This window comes from Stegostoma tigrinum, chromosome 22, assembly GCF_030684315.1.
Source record: "Stegostoma tigrinum isolate sSteTig4 chromosome 22, sSteTig4.hap1, whole genome shotgun sequence".
NCBI lineage: Eukaryota > Metazoa > Chordata > Chondrichthyes > Orectolobiformes > Stegostomatidae > Stegostoma > Stegostoma tigrinum.
The window spans coordinates 32,492,817-32,513,392 of NC_081375.1; the positions used below are offsets into that span (position 1 = coordinate 32,492,817).

A 20,576-nucleotide genomic window follows, 5' to 3' on the forward strand; every position below is an offset into this window, starting at 1 on the left:
AATTCTGCAGTTTATCCAAGTATCCCTGCAACCTGCAACATTCTTCCACACTGTCTACCACTCCACTGACTTTAGTGTCATCTGCAAACTTACTAACCCATCCACCAATGCCTGCGTCCAAGTCATTTATAAAAATGACAAAGAGCAGTGGTCCCAAAACAGATCCTTGAGGCACATCACCAGTGACCTGACTCCAGGCTGAATATTTTCCATCAACCACCACTCGTTGCCTTCTAACAGAAACCCAGTTTCTAATTCAAACTGCTAGATTTCCCTCAATCCCATGCCGCTGTATTTTCTCCAATAGCCTACCATGTGGAACCTTATCAAAGGCTTTACTGAAGTCCATGTACACCACGTCAACTGCCCTACCCTCATCCACATGCTTGGTCACCTTCTTAAAAAACTCAATGAGGTTTGTGAGACACGACCTGCCCTTGACGAATCCATGCTGACTATCTCCAATCAAATTGTTGCTTGCTAGGTGATTATAAATCCTATCTCTTATAATCCTTTTTCAAAACTTTTCCTTCAACCGACGTAAGGCTCGCAGGTCTATAATTACCTAGGTCATCCCTACTGCCCTTCTTGAACAAGGGCACAACATTTTTGCAATCCTCCAGTCCTCTGGTACTAAACCTGTAGCCAATGAGGACTCAAAGATCAAGGCCAAAGGCTCCGCCACCTCCTCCCCAGCTTCCCAGACAATCCTCAGAAAAATCCCGTCTGGCCCAAAGGATTTATCTACCTTCACACCTTTTAGAATTGATAACACCTCTTCCTTACTAACCTTAATCCTTTCAATTCTAGTAGCCCGTAACTCAGTCATCTCCTCCACAATATTCTCCTGTTCCTCAGTGAAAACAGATGAGAAATAATCATTTAGCACCTCTCCAATCTCCACAGGGTTCACACACAACTTCCCACTTCTGTCTTTGACTGTCCCCATTCCTACTCTAGTCATCCTCTTATTCCTCACGTACCTATAGAAAGCTTTAGAGTTCTCCTTTATTCTACCTGCTAATGTCTGCTCATGTCCCCTCCTTGATCTTCTTAACTCTCTCTTTAAATCCTTCCTAGCTAATCTGTAACTCTCCATCGCCTCATCTGAACCAGCTCGTCTCATTGTCACATAAGTCTCCCTCTTCCGCTTAACAAGAGTTACAATTTCTTTAGTAAACCACGGTTCCCTTACCTTATCGCTTCCTCCCTGCCTGACAGGGACATACCTATTAAGGACACACAATATCTGTTCCTTAAACCAGCTCCACATTTCGATTATGAAGGACACCAGACAGAATAAGGTCATTACCTTGAATTTCCTTGTCAATAGTAGATGCGAAAGAACCCATCAATCCTAGCCCCATGAAGAGGATAACCATCTTTTCTGTGGACCTAAGGATCTGGAGGCATGCATGCCCCCACCATTGCTCTATTGCCTTCTGTTCTGCAAGAGGTCAATAATTGTGTAGTGTTTTGTTTGGATGATGTATTTTCCAGAGATGGATAACTGGAGATGTGCAAAGGTACTAAAAATTGTGTGTGAGGTTGGCAGCATGGTAGGTGTGTGAGAGTGAGGGCAAACATCTCGATTATATTGGGTTTTTGAGTACTTTGGAATGCAGCCAAAAAATGACAGTGTAGCGTCACTGAGCAGAACCTGAGGTTGTGATGTGGTGTGTGGGAGGCGTCATGTGAAGGAGTATTCACTGACATTAATCACCATAATGATTGTAATTGCATGATGATGAGATGATTTAGCTTCAGGACAATATCTTTTGGTTTATAATAGTGTCATTGTTTCACACTACGACTTTGAATTTGAAAAGTATCAACAAACAGTGAGCCTGGCTGGTTTAAGTGATATAGATCAGAAGAAAAATCAGATTCAAAAACATAGTTGCTGGAAAAGCTCAACAAGTCTAGCAGCATTTGTGAAGGAGGAAACAGAGTTACCGTTTCGGGTCCGGTCACCGGACCCGAAATGTTTTCTCCTTCACACACGCTGCCAGATGTGCTGAGCTTTTCCAGCAACTTTGTTTTTGTTCCTGATTTACAGCATCCGCAGTTCGTTTGGTTTTTATTTTACAAAATCAGATTGTTTAGTTGAGATGGAGTTGCAAGATATTTAGAGTCAAATGTAGAGAGTCATATCGTCCCTACAGTGTGGAAGCAGGCCATTTGGCCTAACTAGTCCACCTAAGAGCATCCCAACCAGGCTCATTCCCCTACCTCTGCATTTCCCATGTCTAACCCACCTAACTTAAACATTCCTGAACACAATGGGCAATTTCGCATGGCCAAGCCACCTACCCTGCACATCTTTCAACTGTGCGAGGAGACCACAGCACCCAACGGAAACCCATGCAGACATGGAGAGAATGTGCAAACTCCACAGAGTCATCTGAGGGTGAAATCGAACCAGGGTTCCTGGTGTTGTGAGGCAGCAATGCTAACCACTGAGCCTTGATGTTCCCACATCCACTGTGGTAAATCCCAAAGTTCAGAACGGTTGTTTCAATATCCAGATATAAACTGTTTTGCTGGAGCCCATCACTTTATTTCTAAGATGAAAAGCAGTTGGGATGAAAGATAATTAACATTTCTACTTGGATACAAAGCCAACGTTTTCCCTATTGCCAATGTTAAGGGGGAGAAAAAAAACACTTTAACATCAAGGGGCTTCCCTATAAATAGAAATAGCACAGAGGCAACTGCAATTTTTCCAATGGATCCTTTTGCATTCCACACTGTGTATTCTTAAATAACAAACTGAATTTTTGCAAAGTTAATTGCACAAAGATTAATGTAAAACACCAGCATATTCATATCATAACTTCCCTTATTTCGGGTGGGAGTGAATTGTGCTTGGTATAACAAGCTAGAGGCACATCAGATAACATTCGGCAAGAAAGAAAATAAATTGCTTCATTATCCATGAAGCAACAGGGTTATACCTGAAATCTTTTCTGCATTTCTTTAAAATTGTTGCATGCTTCCAACATGTTGTGCTGCAAAGTTCCAACACCTGCTTAAATGTTGATATTTGAAGTGTAAGATGTCCTACAATACAACTTGTTTCAAATTGCAAATTAACATAATTTTATGATGCATTTAGAGTTTTTCAGGAAGCAGAGGATTCAAAACTGTATAGATGAATAGCTCTCGTCTTTACCAGATTTGTACAGTACTGTGTGCCCCAAATTGGATAATTAGGGGCATTTTTTCCAGCAATTTTTGTTTTTGTTTCTAAGTTTAAGCAGCCAAAGTTCTTTGGGTTTTTTTGGATAATCAGGGCTTACCGTTTTACAGCCTTGTCACTTAAGTCAGAAGGTACTAGTTTCAAATCCTATTCAAGTAATTGAAAATATTCCCCAATTAATGACACAAGTAAGTTATCCAGTCATTATCACATTGCCACTGTCCTAATATTGGAAATTGGCAACTTTTTCTTTATTTCATTCACAGGACAAGGGTGTCACTGGCTAGGCAGCATTTATTGCCCATCGCTTATTGCCCATCACTGCTAACCTCAAGGGCAGTTAAAAGTCAACCACATTGCTGAGGGTCTGGAGTCACATGTAGGCAAGACTGGGTAAGGATGGCAGTTTCCTTCCTTAAGGAACATAAGTGAACCAGATGAGTTTTTCCCGACAATTGACAATAGATTCATGATCATCATTGGTTTGTTAATTCCAGATGTGCATTGAATTCAAATTCCACCGTCGTCCTAGCAGGATTCAAACCAAGGTTCCCAGAATATTATCTGGGTCTCTGGATTAACAGTCCAGCGATAAACCACAAGGCCATCGCCTCCCTATAACAGAAGATAGTTTAAGGGGAATGATTTCATTTCAATTATAAAACTAGCTTGTAAAACAATGGAACTGATTTCACACCACACATTGTGGTTGGTTGGAATTTTCTAGAAACTGTTGATGTTTAAAATTACTTTGGGCTGTAGCATTGTCAATTTATCTTGCAAAAACTCCAGTTTTTGTTATCTAGATGGAGTCAGATTCAAACTATTCGCATTTCCCCTTCCTGAAGGTCAATACTTTGTTTCTTCATCAGAAAGATGAAACTCACTCAAACATTGAAAATCTTTTGTTAATTTTAGAGACAATTGGTGACAAATTGAAGGCCTAAGTGGCAACACACAGCACAACAGAAAAATGGTAATCCATGTGCAAATTTAAATAAATTGTCTGCATATAATGCAGTTGCAATTGTTAAAAGGGCAGGAAAGCTAAATGGGGAATGATCTAAATTACTGGGACATTGATTGGGAATACCATTCATTTGCCAACTAATATAGCACAAGAAACATTTCTGCCACTTTAGGTTCAGAATTTGGTTTAGCTGTCATTGATAACATTGTACAGGCTACTTGTGAAGTCATCTTTTTCTTTATTATTAGACTCAGTAGGAAATTTCCATCTTTGGCTTCATCATTTCTTTGATGGGAAGTGATGAAAATGTCACCACATTAATGATCTAAATGCTACAGAGTTGCCTTCTGATCTGACTGAAAAGTTTCTTGTTGTGACACCATTCAGCTAAATTAGATTGAATCAGAAAAATACTACAATAATTCCTTTTGTTGGGAAGTATATTTTGATTTCTGGAAAATTGTGACTGATCTGTGAGTAATCTCACACAAGTTTATAGCTCTAATATACAATGTTCTGACCGATTATGAGATGCACTGTAAAAGAACAAGGTCTGTCATGACTAGAGTTTTCTTCTGTTGCAGTTTCATAACTTGGAAGAGATTTAAGCAATTTTAGTACATTTCTTAGAATCCCTGCAGAAGCAGGCCATTCGACCCATTGATTCCACACCAACCCTCCAAACAGCATTTCAACTGGGCCCACCACCTCTACTCTACCTTGTAACTTTATATTCTCCATGAGTAATCCACCCAGCCTGCACATCCCTGCACACTACGGGCAATTTACATTAACTTTGGACTATGAGAGGAGACCAGACCACCTGGAAGAAACCGACACAGACACAGGAAGAACATGCAAACTCCACATGACAATTGCCTGAAGGTGGAATTGAACCTGGGTTCCTGGCGAGTTGAGGCGGCAGTGCTAACCACTGATCCACTTTTCCATATCACATCTCAAAGGATGTTTAAAATAGCGCATTGTATAAAACTATTTGCATAATTCGATTATCAGCATGGTATGGAATGCACTGCTTGGATATGTGATGGAAGTAGGTTCAATTGAGGCATTCATAAGGGCCTTGAATGGTTTTTGGGATGGTAATGGTGTGGAAGGAAATGGTGACAAGGGCAGAAGATTGGCACTAGATAATGGAGCTAGACGGGATAATAGAGCTGTTGCAGACACAATGGGTCAAATGGCTTCCTTCTGCATGGTAATCATTTTGTGATTCACTGATGCTGACATCCTTCAGCATGTTCTTGTTCTTATGATAGAAATCAAGAGATTTGACTTCCAATGTTCCTGGTTTTTAAGCCATTGGTTTTAGTGGCAAATTAGGTACAACATGTATTGCGCACATTGGCTTTTGTAGCACTTTCATTAAGCACTAGACCAAGCCTGCAATGGAGTCTTAGAATATCAAGGATAATACCTCTCCAACTTCAACTCTATTGATTATATGGGGGCCCAGTTAGTTCAATTGGCTAATTTATGGTTCAGAATAATAACAGCAGCATGATCTTGATTCCTGTTCCAACTGATGTAGACTTGGACCCTGCATCCTTGTCCTGCCCTGAAAGTAAAGGGCAATAACACTCAACAACTGCCCGAAATGCTGCAAAGGAAATGACCCAGGATGAAGCATCAACAGAGAAAGGTCCGCAAATCTTTGGGGGAAACACAGTGGCTCGGTGGTTAGCACTGCTGCCTCATAGCACCAGGAACCTGGGTTCAAATCCACCCTTGGGTGACTGTCTGTCTGGAGTTTGCACATTCTCCCCATGTCTGTGTGGATCTCCTCCGGGTTCTTCAGTTTCCTCCCACAGTCCAAAGATGTGCAGGCTATGTGGGCTGGCCATGCTAAATTGTCCATAGTCTTCAGGGATGTGTAGGTGAGATGGGTTAAAGGGGACTGGGTTTGGATGGGGTGCCGTGAGGTTTTGTGTGGGCTTATTGGGCCAAAGAGCCTGTTTCCACACTGTAGGGATTCTATGACCTTTATGAATACACCAAGGACCAAAGAGTTGATGGAATGAGATTGTTTACTTATCATAGGTTCACAGTTGAGCTCTGTGAAACTATCCAGCACCAGGGAACTTAACTGAAATTTTTAATGCTTAATTTCACAAAGATGCATTTTAAAGTCTCTTTAATTTCTCATCTCTTTTTTGCATCAACATCAGGATTTTCAATAGAAATTTAAAGTCCAACCATCTTAGCTTTACATCCAACTTTTGTTCTGTAAATTAATGTAAGAGGATAGCATTTTTCCTACTTTGGCTTTTCCTTACTTTCTGCAGCATCCTCCATAGTTAGTGCCGTTTAAAATAAGGTTGGTAAAATTAGCAAAGCCATATTAAACATCGGTATGTTTGTCCTGAGAACTGGTTTAAAAGATCTCAAGGTGAATTTAATGTGTGTTTTACAAAATTTTAAAAAGTACTGAAACAGTTAATTGGACCAAGATTTAAATTTGGTTGTATTGAACATTACTTGAAATTCTCATTAGTAGCCAACAGTGTGATTGCCGATAGAGTGTTGGAGATCTTAACCATGACCAAATAACAATCTGTTAAGGTTAAATAATAGACCATCCACAGGACAATATAGTAATTTGGTGCAGGCAATAAATTATAGAATCATACTAGCCTCCTAAAATTGTACCTACAAACTTTCTAAGACATAGTTGCACAAAGAAGAGAAAAGTATCATTACTGAATATTTCACTCTGATCTTTTCAAGAGATGGGTATCGGAAATAACACTACCCATCTGAAATTAGTGGTGCCACATAAAATAAATGCTGTTACTTTTGTCTCTGGCATTTCACAGAAATTATAAACTTGTTGACAATAGCACTTGCTTTGTTTGCACATCGCTTTAAGTCTCTGCCCTCTTGTTCTTGTTTCTGCTTCAAGCAAAAACAGCTTCACTATATCTACTCTGTCTAACCCACTCCTGATTTGAAAACTTCAGTTAGATGTACCCTCAGCCTTCTTCACTCGGGAGAACAATCCCAACTTCTTCAATGTATCCACACAGCTGAAGTTTCTTATACCTGGAACCATTCATGTAAATTGTTCCTGCATTCTCTCTAATACATTTGTAAATATACTATAATGTGGTATGCACAAGCGTATACAATACCACAACTAAATCGAACAAGTGATTTAACAAGTTTAGTATCACCTCCCTACTCATGTTCTCCATGACCCTATTAATAAACCTAAGAACACTGTCTTTTATGAAGGGGAGAGAATAAAGAAATATGGGTTAACTTCTTCCAATGAGACACATCAAACTCAAAACATTAACTGTGTTTCTCTCTCCACAGATGTGATCAGACCCATTAAATTATTCCAGCACCTTCTATTTTTATTTCAAATCTCCAATATCCAGCATACTTTGCATTTATTCAGCTGATATCTGTGCCTAGGTCTTTGATTTGGACTCCCATTAAGTGGCATTTTTTACTGCAATTGGAGTCTTGCTGTGTTGGGACTTAAATTTAAGGGAAGTATAAAGTAAGTGATTTGAAAGAAGAGATATAACAGCTTAATAGATAGAAAGTCACTTTCTCCAATATTCATGTAAAAAAAAGTCATAAATAATTTAAATAAAGAATTGGTATCACGGCTGATCCAGACAGAACTTGTTTGTTGTTTTCCTTGCAGATTACAGTGGTCAGATTGATTTCAGGTGGTTGTAATTTCCATTATAGAAGTTAATGGACACCATTTTAAAAGCTGTGTCAGCAGGCAGTAGTTGGGCAGTCAATGTGAGCTCGAGACACTGATATTGAATCAGTTTTACTAAAGTGAGGTATGCATCTGCAGAGAACCATTACATCAATTTTTCTAACACAGTTGTAAAGTGATCTTATTTATTCATATAAAAATAGTCTCGACGATTTGAAGAAGAAGACACAATTAGGGTTTCTTCCTCTTGTTCATGTTTATGACAGAGACTTGTTATTGAATTGTCAATCATTTTCTTGTGACTCCAAGTACAGGTGCGTTTTTTTTTTATCTTGCACTTTCACTTCAGATTCTTATTTCGGCACATCTTTCAGCATTTCACACTAAATTTCATCTTGAAAGCTAATTAAAATTGCTTGCTATAATATTCACATGGAAACATGGCAATGGCTCATTGATATTGGCAACAGTCCCCTTGTTGAAGTTTTCCAGTTCAATTAACATGGTGACAGTGTGGCCTTTACCACCAAATCTCCCTTCGGTCTTTCTTTCTTATCTGCCACCTACCCCTTGTGATGATACTGTGGCTTTAAGAGGTACAGCTTGTCATTTTTTTTAAATGAGGAAAGGTTGAGAGAGAGGCTCTGGGCAATCTCTTCTGAGCCATTAGAGTAAACAGTGTGTGAGGCCTTGGCTTATTTTTAAGTTGGAACAATAGAAGCAGCCTCACTAGGTGGGGTCAAACTCACACAAAACCAGGATTTTTCTTTTAGTTTTTCAGGAGCAGCAGCTTAGGTCTTGAAGCTAAATGTGAAAGCTGTTTTCCCTCTCACCGTCACAGCTAAAAGCTGGAGTTCTCTTTCTGCTATATAATAAAATGTGAGGCTGGATGAACACAGCAGGCCCAGCAGCATCTCAGGAGCACAAAAGCTGACGTTTCGGGCCTAGACCCTTCATCAGAGAGGGGGATGGGGTGAGGGTTCTGGAATAAATAGGGAGAGAGGGGGTGGCGGACCGAAGATGGAGAGAAAAGAAGATAGGTGGAGAGGAGAGTATAGCTGGGGAGGTAGGGAGGGGATAGGTCAGTCCAGGGAAGACGGACAGGTCAAGGAGGTGGGATGAGGTTGGTAGGTAGGAGATGGAGGTGTGGCTTGGGGTAGGAGGAAGGGATGGGTGAGAGGAAGAACAGGTTAGGGAGGCAGAGACAGGTTGGACTAGTTTTGGGATGCAGTGGGTGGAGGGGAAGAGCTGGGCTGGTTGTGTGGTGCAGTGGGGGGAGGGGACGAACTGGGCTGGTTTTGGGATGCGGTGGGGGAAGGGGAGATTTTGAAGCTGGTGAAGTCCACATTGATACCATTGGGCTGCTGGGTTCGCAAGCAGAATATGAGTTGCTGTTCCTGCAACCTTCGGGTGGCATCATTGTGGCACTGCAGGAGGCCCATGATGGACATGTCATCTAAAGAATGGGAGGGGGAGTGGAAATGGTTTGTGACTGGGAGGTGCAGTTGTTTATTGCGTACCGAGCGGATGTGTTCTGCAAAGCGGTCCCCAAGCCTCCGCTTGGTTTCCCCAATGTAGAGGAAGCCACACCGGGTACAGTGGATGCAGTATACCACATTGGCAGATGTGCAGGTGAACCTCTGCTTAATGTGGAAAGTCATCTTGGGGCCTGGGATAGGGGTGAGGGAGGAGGTGTGGGGGCAAGTGTAGCATTTCCTGCGGTTGCAGGGGAAGGTGCCGGGTGTGGTGGGGTTGGAGGGCAGTGTGGAGCGAACAAGGGAGTCACGGAGAGAGTGGTCTCTCCGGAAAGCAGACAGGGGTGGGGATGGAAAAATGTCTTGGGTGGTGGGGTCGGATTGTAGATGGCGGAAGTGTCGGAGGATGATGCGTTGTATCCGGAGGTTAGTGGGGTGGTGTGTGAGAATGAGGGGGATCCTCTTTGGGCGGTTGTGGCGGGGGCGGGGTGTGAGGGATGTGTTGCGGGAAATGCGGGAGACGCGGTCAAGGGCGTTCTCGACCACTGTGGGGGGAAAGTTGCGGTCCTTGAAGAACTTGGACATCTGGGATGTGCGGGAGTCGAATGCCTCATCATGGGAGCAGATGCGGCAGAGGCGGAGGAATTGGGAATAGGGGATGGAATTTTTGCAGGAGGGTGGGTGGGAGGAGGTGTATTCCAGGTAGCTGTGGGAGTCGTTGGGCTTGAAATGGGCATCAGTTACAAGCTGGTTGCCTGAGATGGAGACTGAGAGATCCAGGAAGGTGAGGGATGTGCTGGAGATGGCCCAGGTGAACTGAAGGTTGGGGTGGAAGGTGTTGGTGAAGTGGATGAACTGTTCGAGCTCCTCTGGGGAGCAAGAGGCGGCGCCAATACAGTTCTCTTTCTGCTGCTGGAATTACATGTGAGACAATCGGCTTTACTGAATTTGCCTCAATGTTCATGGGATTTTACTGTATTGGAGCAGTTACTGTTTAGTAATTAAAAGATCTATTATTCTGAAAAGTCTTTCAATAGAGTTGTTTTTCCAGTTATTCCAATTGTTTCTTTCTTTTGTTGTAATTTAATGATATAGTATGAATAAAGTGTGTTTTGCTTCTCGTCTGGTAGTTTGACCAAACAAATTGCATCCACAATACAATGCCTAATACTCATAAAATAAGAAAAAGTTAGGGTCTAGAATGCTTCCTGGTGTATTTTGAGGGGTTTGGTCTGGTCCATAACGCCCTTTTATTTATTCTCTTTCTCCTCATTTTTAATTACAATTTGTTGATACCTCCTACTGTGTTTCATAACTTCTGTAGGAGAAATTTCTCATCTTCCACATTTGCAACCTCCATATCAACCCAAGTCTAGGCCTGAAATGTCAGTCTTCCTGCTCCTCTGATGCTGCTTGGCCTGCTGTGTTCATCCAGCTCTCCACCTTGTTATCTCAGATTCTCCAGCATTTCCTACTATCTCTTTGTTCTAACATGCTGGCTTCTTTCAACCTGTTCCTCCATATAAACACTTCTATCCATATTTTCTGACAATCCCTTGGCCTTGACATATTACATATAGGACAGAATCTTGTTATGCCATTGGGGTTTTGGCTGCCACAAGGACAGTCAGTGAGAGGCATGTACTACCTCCTCCAAGGAAGGCCAATTGAACCACACTTCCATAAGGCATTGGTGAGACCGCCAGCAGGCCTTCACCTGAAATCAAGACCACAGCAGTGAAACCTCTGCCCAGTGAGAGTTGATGGCCAGCCAGAGATCACCAGTCCTAGCTTTCAGCAGCATCTTGGTGGAGGTTATGGTAACCACCAAAATGCATTATCCCTTCCCTCCTCTTGCTCTTCCCAAATCTTGTATTACTATGAATAATGCAAGAGAAAGCTAAGCATCTAGTTGGGGGAGCAAGGAGGGAATGTAGGGGGAGCAAAATCTGGGGTCAACTTTCTGCAAGTAGCCCCTGTCCAAAGTACAGTCCTCTGATCAGGCTCTGATTGCCTTTGACTGGAGACTCACCAACCTGTCCATATCATTGTCCTCTAGCCAGTGCCCACAAACAACCGACACCTCTCCTCCACCACCTTCCAGCCCAGAACTCGATGCTGGCAGAGGTGAAAAGGAAGCAGAATTTTTGTACCCCACCAGCCCCCTGAAATTACGTAGCATTCCCCCCACCAAGCTTCTAGAGAACAAAAGATTCAGTTTGTAATCTCTGTCCCGTATCGCAGTTAAAAGTTCACTCTGCTCAATGATGTCAGCCTAGGTGAATTCAAAATTCACTAAGTTAGAGAAGGGGAACAATTGAATCAACATCACTACATTCTCCGGGGGACATGCATTTGTGGTTCAATATTCTGTAATGGATTTTCTCAAAACAGACTTTATGCTATACAGCTTGGAATTGACCTGTAAGTAAAACTTACAAGAGCAAAATTCAACTCATTGTGTTAACCAATGAAAAGAAAATAAAACAGTACATGATATTTGTTAAATGGATTAAAAACAAGGTGCAGTAAAATTAATTTTGGTGTCTGTAATGTGTGCCCCATGGACTTACTTTAATAAATGCAATATTTTGGATCATTTCCAGTTCAAAAATCTCCACGTCAGAGTATCATATCGAGGTTCCAAAAAGAAAAACATGGATACTGCAACGAGCCTGTTTACACACAAGGATTTATTGCTAGGAAGCCAGAGATTCACAACAGCACATTGCTATTAAATCAAACAGAGATTTACAAAAGTTGATATTGAATACAATTCAAGAGATTAAACTTGTCATGAAAATCTAAGCAACATTTCATTTGCAATCTGCTTTGGGGCAATAAACATATTTTGTCTTAAATAGCATATAACATAATTCACTGTGATCCTGATAAAGTACAATATTTCAGTAGATGAGCAATAATATTGAGCATCTAAGATAAGAAGAGAGCTTGGTGATTTGAGGGAAAACTACAAAAATCACGGCTGACAAGTGACAATTACACTTTTGTTTGCCATTGTTTGATGTATTATTAACCATACTTCCTTTCTTGTTCAGCACCATCATTCCTCATAGAAGGGAGTGCAAATATATGCAGCTACATTAAGAGAGTGCTTCTGAATGCAGTTTGTTTTTTCCTACAATATGTCATGTGAAGTATTTAAGGTTGCAGAAATATGAATAATATGGTAATATCAACAATTCTGTAATATTAGCCACAAAATGACATAGAATCTTCCAAAAGCTTTGACAGGCAAACTATCTGTTTTCATCTCATTATTCCTCTGCCAATTGCTTTATCCTGTAAATTGAGATACCGGTCTGGGGTATCTTAAACTGTGAGTGCTTGTAAATATATTGTTCCTGAGGCCGTTTTCTCCTTTTCGTGAAATAAGACTCTTCAACCCGTTATGCACCAGAACTCTCTTATTTACATCTGCAGTAACTTATCAAATATAGGTCTCCAGCGTCTAAGACCTGTTCAAGTGTAGATTGTAGGCTGGTGTTTACTTCCATTCTGATGTCCAAATCGTAGAACATAGAACATAGAACATTACAGCACAGTACAGGCCCTTCAGCCCTCGATGTTGTGCCGACCTGTCATACCGATCTCAAGCCCATCTAACCTACACTATTCCATGTACGTCCATATGCTTGTCCAATGACGACTTAAATGTACCTAAAGTTGGTGAATCTACTACCATTGCAGGCAAAGTGTTCCATTCCCTTACTACTCTCTGAGTAAAGAAACTACCTCTGACATCTATCCTATATCTTTCACCCGTCAATTTAAAGCTATGCCCCCTTGTGCTCGCCGTCACCATCCGAGGAAAAAGGCTCTCCCTATCCATCCTATCTAACCCTCTGATTATTTTGTATGTTTCAATTAAGTCACCTCTCAACCTTCTTCCCACTAATGAAAACAGCCTCAAGTCCTTCAGCCTTTCCTCATAAGTCCTTCCCTCCATACCAGGCAACATCCTAGTAAATCTCCTCTGCACCCTTTCCAAAGCTTCCACATCCTTCTCATAATGCGGTGACCAGAACTGTACACAATACATCAAGTGCGGCCACACCAGAGTTTTGTACAGCTTCACCATAACCTCTTGGTTCCGGAACTCGATCCCTCTATTAATAAAAGCTAAAATACTGTAGGCCTTCTTAACAGCCCTGTCAACCTGGGTGGCAACTTTCAAGGATCTGTGTACATGGACACCAAGATCTCTCTGCTCATCTACACTGCTAAGAATCTTATCATTAGCCCAGTACTTTGCCTTCCGGTTACTCCTACCAAAGTGCATCATCTCACTCTTGTCTGCATTAAACTCCATTTGCCACCTCTCAGCCCAGCTCTGCAGCTTATCTATGTCTCTCTGCAACCTACAGCATCCTTCATCACTATCCACAACTCCACCGACCATAGTGTCGTCTGCAAATTTACTAACCCATCCTTCTACGCCCTCATCCAGGTCATTTGTAAAAATGACAAACAGCAGTGGACCCAACACTGACCCTTGCGGTACACCAGTAGTAACTGGTCTCCAGGATGAACATTTCCCATCAACTACCAGCCTCTGAGATAATGGGAACTGCAGATGCTGGAGAATTCCAAGATAATAAAATGTGAGGCTGGATGAACACAGCAGGCCAAGCAGCATCTCAGGAGCACAAAAGCTGACGTTTCGGGCCTAGACCCTTCATCAGAGAGGCTCCTGAGATGCTGCTTGGCCTGCTGTGTTCATCCAGCCTCACATTTTATTAACTACCACCCTCTGTCTTCTTTCAGCAAGCCAATTTCCGACCCAAACTGCTATATCTCCCACAATTCCATTCCTCCGCATTTTGTACAATAGCCTATTGTGGGGAACCTTATCGAATGCCTTGCTGAAATCCATATACACCACATCAACCGGTTTACTCTCATCTACCTGTTTGGTCACCTTCTCAAAGAACTCAATAAGGTTTGTGAGGCACGACCTTCCCTTCGCAAAACCGTGCTAACTATCTTTAATCAATTTATTCTTTTCTAGATGATTATAAATCCTATCCCTTATAACCTTTTCCAACGCTTTACCAACAACTGAGGTAAGGCTCACTATACTATAATTACCAGGGTTGCCTCTACTCCCCTTCTTGAACAGGGGAACCACATTTGCTATCCTCCAGTCATCTGGCACTATTCCTGTGACAATGATGAGTTAAAGATCAATGCCAAAGGCTCGGCAATCTCCTCCCTGGCGTCCCAGAGGATCCGAGGAAAAATCCCATCCGGCCTAGGGGACTTATCTATCTTCACCTTCTGAAGGATTTCTAATACCTCTTCCTTCTGAACCTCAATCCCACCTAGTCTAGTATCCTGTATCTCAGTATTCTCCTCGACAACATTGACGTTTTCTAGAGTGAATACTGTTGAAAAATATTCATTTAGCGCTTCCCCTATCTCATCTGACTCCACACACAACTTACCACTACTATCCTTGATTGGGCCTAATCTTACTTTCGTCATTCTTTTATTCCTTAAATACCTATAGACGCATCATGATGTACATTAATCTCATTATGCCACACCAATGACAATAATTTTTGAACCTACAAAGGTTTCAGCTACACTTTTTGGACACATTTGAGCTTTTCCACACCAGTTTAGATCGAGGTGAGCAAATTAGGGCTATGATGTATCAACCTCAGCTGAATAATTGTGGCGTCACCTTGGATGGGTGCCGCACTGTCATCTGTCTTTGAAAATGCCTGTAGTCTCTGTGCATGTCAGGAGAACTGGTGGCAGTGTTTGTAGACCGATAACGTTGCTTATCCAAAGAAATAATGTGCTTGCACATGTTGGCAGTGAACTAGGCTGCATTTGTCTTTCAAAACTAAGACCTGTCATTTGTTTCACACGAAATGACAAATCTGATTGTTTAAGTTTCCTGTCATGATTAATCTCCTGAATGGTGAATCTTTGGTTTTCCAACAATAAACCTGTACATGGAGACAGAAAGGTCAACTATAGTGCCCCACTCTTCTTAAAGACAGATTTATTCAAAAACAATCTATGTAGAACAATATAGCAACAGTAAATTAGACCAAATGAACATGAAGCAAAGGGAAATGAGATGTTAATGGGATAACATCCCATTGATTTCTGTACTTCTATAAATTAAAGTCTTTTATCTGCCTTTGATTTCTATACTTCCATAAATTGAAGTCTTTTTATCTGCCTACACATAGGTATGCAGACATTGCCCTGAAGCTTCCTGCCCAGCTAGGAATTCAGTGTAAAACTTTTGTAACTCCTTATCTTCCCACACATCGGTATGCAGACACTGTCTTAAGCTTCCTGACTGAATTAAAATTAGAATTAAACTGTTTCAAATAAGGTTAAGTGAGGAACATTTGTAAAGGTGTGAGACTCCTGAAGCATGTAACTTCTGTCGCTGACAAAGGGGCCAGGGCTTTGTTCTAGCCAGACACACCGGCAACTTGAAATCACAATCTGCCCCGATAACAACATGAAATCGCCTCCTGCAATTAGCAGCCACTTCACGAGCAATCGATACTACATCCTGGTCTTTTATGTTTTTGATGAATTAATTGTTTGGAATCTTGTCTTTGTCTGTTGCAATAATTGTTTCATGTATCATGTCATTGTGAAATGTGAAATTGTTTTATGTATCATGTACTTAGTAAAGTATAAAATGCGGGGACTGTCCGCTGCTCGGGGAGAATTACTTGTGAGACTCTGCACTCTGTGCCGGGTTAAGTACAGTGATTCTCCACAGCTTGTACTTGCTTGGTAATAAAAGGATTTGTGTTTTTCTAAGCAGGTCAGTGTCTTGTTATTGCATCAAGTCCGTGAGGGTCTCCAAAAACAAACTTGACAGCAGGATCTATCGTGATGGTTATGAGGCTACAACCAACTGTGATTCATTTGGACAGGAGAAGACACACCTTTGGACATCAAGAAACCCAACTGGATCTCTCAGAAAGGTAAAAATAGCCAAGGAGGTTAGCTCCCACAATCTAGACATAAGGGCCTGACAACAAGGCCAGATAAGACTCTATATCACCCTTTAAGTCACACACATCAATGATTTAAAAATATATTGTCAGTTCTTCCTGACTAGATCAAAGTCTTGGAACTCCCACCCTAACAACACAATGTGCATGAGATACAACATATGAATTGCAATGGTTCGTGTAGGCAGGTCCTCAATACCTTCGCAAGATCAATTAGGGATGGATAATAAATGCTAACCTTACTAGGTACGCCCACATCCAATGAATAAGTCAAAATAAACTCCAGTTTGACTTTCAGTCTTTCTCCAGAACAAATATAATGTTACTGGAGAGAGATAATGGGAACTGCAGATGCTGGAAAATCCGAGAAAATAAAGTGTGGAGCTGGATGAACACAGCAGGCCAAGCAGCATCTCAGGAGCACAAAAGCTGACGTTTCGGGCCTAGACCCCTCATCGGAAATGGGGGAGCGGGAGAGGGTTCTGAAGTAAATAGGGAGAGGGGGGAAGCCGATTGAAGGTGAATAAAGGAGAAGATAGGTGGAGAGGATACAGACAAGTTAAAGAGGCAAGGATGGAACCAGTAGAGGTGAGTGTAGGAGGGGAGGTAGGGAGGGGATAGGTCAGTCCAGGAAGGGCAGACAGGTCAAGGGGGTGGGATGAGGTTACGAGGAAGGAAATGGGGATGCGGCTTGCGGTGGGAGGAGGGTATCAGCTGGGCTGGTTTTAGGATGCAGTATGGGAAGGGGGGGATTTTGAAGCTTGTGAAATCCACATTGATATCATTGGGCTACAGGGTTCCCAAGCGGAATATGAGTTGCTGTTCCTGCAACCTTCGGGTGGCATCGTTGTGGCACTGCAGGAGGCCCAGGATGGACATGTCATCTGAGGAATGGGAGGGGCAGTTGAAATGGTTTGCGACTGGGAGGTGCAGTAGTTTATTGCGAATTGAACGTACGTGTTCAGCAAAGCGGTCCCCAAGCCTCCACTTGGTTTCCCCAATGCAGAGGATGCCACAACAGTTACAGTGGATGCAATATACCACATTAAGAGATGTGCAGGTGAACATCTGCTTGATGTGGAAAGTCTTCTGGGGCCTGGGATAGGGTGAGGGAGGAGGTATGAGGGCAGGTGTAGCACTTCCTGTGGTTGCAGGGGAAAGTGCTGGGTTGGTGGGTGTGGGGGGAGTATGGAGCAGACAATGGAGTCACAGGGAGAGTGGACCCTCCGGAAAGCAGGCAAGGGTGGGGAGGGAAAAGTGTCTTGGGTGGTGGGGTCGGATTGCAGATGGCGGAAGTGTCGGAGGATGATGTGTTGGATCCGGAGATTGGTGGGGTGGTACGTGAGGATGAGGGAGATTCTCTTTTGGTGGTTATTACAGGGATGGGGTGTGAGGGATGATTTGCAGGAAATGCAGGAGACACGGTTGAGGGCGTTCTCGACCACTGAGGGGCGGATGTTGCAGTCCTTTAAAAACAAAGACATCTGAGATGTTCGGTAGTGGAATGCCTCATCCTGGGAGCAGATGTGGCAGAGGCGAAGGAATTGGGAATAGGGGATGGCATTTTTGCAGGAAGGTGGGTGGAAGGAGGTGTATTCCAGGTAACTGTGGGAGTTGGTGGGCTTGAAATGGACATCGGTTTCTGGGTGGTTACCAGAGATGGAGACAGAGAGGTCCAGGAAGGTGAGGGATGTGTTGGAGATGGTCCAGGTGAACTTGAGGTTGGGGTGGAAGGTGTTGGTGAAGTGGATGAACTGTTCGAGCTCCTTGTGGGAGCACAAGACAGCACCGATACAGTCATCAATGTAACAAACTCCACCACCGCTGACTCCGACACAATCCGCCCACAGCCCCCACGGCCAGCAGCTGCAGAAGAGACAGCAACACTGAGCCCTGCCGAGTCTTCACCATCCAGCCAGACATCCCCCTGACTGAGGACTCCCACACATCAACAAATACCAGTCACGTTTAAACATTGAGCAGTTTTTCCGCTGCCTCTGTCCCCGCGCTTACTTCTTTAACTGTGAGCCTAACCCTCCCTCTACTGACCCCTTCACCTGCCTCCAACACACCCCCTCCTCCTGGACACCACCCCCAGGCCTCCTACGCTCCGTCGACCTCTTCATCTCCAACTGCCGTCGAGACATCTATCGCCTCAACCTCTCCACCCCTCTCACCCACTCCAAACTCTCCCCGCAGAACATGCAGCCCTCCGCTACCTCTGCTCCAATCCCAACCTCACCATGAGACCCGCAGACAAGGGAGGCGCAGTTGTAGTATGGCGCACTGACCTCTACATCGCTGAAGCCAGACGCCAACTCTCCGGCACCTCCTCCTACCGCCCCCTGGATCATGACCCCACCCCCGAGCACCAAACATTCATCTCCCAAACAATCCACAACCTCATCACCTCAGGAGACCTCCCACTCACAGTCTCCGACCTCATTGCTCCCCAACCCCGCACTGCCCGCTTCTATCTCCTTCCCAAAATCCATCGCCGCTCCCCCTTAACTTGTCTGTCTCCTGTCCACCTATCTTCTCCTCTATCCATTTTCGATCCACCTCCCCCTCTCTCTCTATTTATTTCAGAACCCTCGCACCTTCGCCCTTTTCTGATGAAGGCTCTAGGCCCGAAACATCAACTTTTGTGCTCCTGAGATGCTGCTTGGCCGTCTGCATTCATCCAACTCTACATAATGTTACTGGAGAATAGGTTTGTGTCCAGGTATCATTTACGTCTGATTAATATATTATCAACAAACATCGGACATAACATCGGCATTTCAGATCCTACAAAGGACAGAAAACGTAGTTGAAGAAGCAGTTAATATTTGCCCAAGGAACCTCTGCTGTAATGTTCTGACATAGGTGGCCTGCAATAAACATAACCTTGCCACAAACTGAGGCGTGCTGCACCTCCAGCTGATTATAGTATGGCTCAGTATTGAGAAGAATGCTGTGCAGATGCCTCTGAGCTGGTGCTTTCATGACTTCACAACCTCCTGCAAATCAATGAAACTTCGCCAAAGGAGGGAGACCATGCCTTTAAGAGGAGCAGGTCCTTTGCACTCAGTAGTCACTGCAAATGCTGCTTGGTTACCTGCTGAGTATTAAGGCACTCAGCAGCTGATCCCTTCACAGACTAATGCTACAATCAAGTAAACTAAAAGGCAGCACCAGTTGTGTATTATTTTATTCATTTATGGGATTTGGACATCAGGACATGCCAGCATTTGTTGTTTGAAGGGTTTTTTGAAGTGACAAAGAAGTTTAACGCAGGCAGAACAGTGGACAGTGTCTACGTGGAATTCAGCAATGCATTCGACAAGGTTCCACATGGGAGACTGGTTAGTACGGTTAGATCGCATGGAATCCAGGGAGAGCTAATTAGAAGATAAGAGTCAAAGAGTGGTGGTAGTGATATCATTGTGTGGAGCTGAAGGATCACAGCAGGTCAGGTAGCATCGAAGGAGCAAGAAAGTTGATGTTTCAGGTCGAGACCCTTCTTCAGAAATAGGGAAGGGGAAAGGAGCTCTGAAATAAATGGAGAGAGGAGTTCGGGTTGTGGTCTAGGTCAAGAAAGGATCAGTCACTAATAGTTGCTGAGAAGTGGAGGAGCGGATTCGGAGGCAAATACTGGAAAGGTGCAGAAGTCAGAGGGTTGTAGTCATGGGTGACTTCAACTTTCCCAATATTGATTGGAAACATTTTAGTTGTAATAGCTTAGATGGACAAGATTTTGTCCAGTGCATTCAGGAAGGATTCCTGACAGCGTATGCAGACTAGCCGAACTCGTCCTCACCCTCAACAACTTCTCTTTCGATTTGTCCCACTTCCTGCAGACAAAGAGAGTGGCCATGGGGACCCGCATGGGCCCAAGCTATGCCTGCCTCTTTGTAGGTTACGTGGAACAGTCCCTCTTTCGCACCTACACTGGCCCTAAACCCCACCTCTTCCTCCGTTACATTGATGACTGTATCGGCGCCACCTCATGCTCCCAAGAGGAGCTCGAACAGTTCATCCATTTCACCAACTCCTTCCAACCCAACCTTCAGTTCAGCTGGGCCATCTCCAACACATCCCTCACCTTCCTGGACCTTTCTGTCTCCATCTCAGGCAACCACCTAGAAACCGATGTCCATTTCAAGCCCACCGACTCCCACAGATACCTGGAATACACCTCCTCCCACCCACCTTCCTGCAAAAA

General features: G+C 43.3%; 1 protein-coding gene across 5 annotated transcripts in view; it reads right to left on the reverse strand.

The window, feature by feature from the left end:
- Positions 1-20,576, reverse strand: part of LOC125463480 (alpha-1,6-mannosylglycoprotein 6-beta-N-acetylglucosaminyltransferase B) — an 875,834-nt gene that overhangs the window by 765,680 nt on the left and 89,578 nt on the right. Inside the window, exon 1 of one of the 5 annotated variants that reach the window (XM_059653746.1) lies at positions 11,924-12,006. The exons of the other annotated variants lie outside the window; for them this stretch is intronic. The gene's annotated coding sequence lies outside the window, so the exon portion shown is untranslated. Of the gene's footprint in view, positions 1-11,923; positions 12,007-20,576 lie in introns of those variants that run through there. 5 annotated transcript variants of the gene reach the window in all.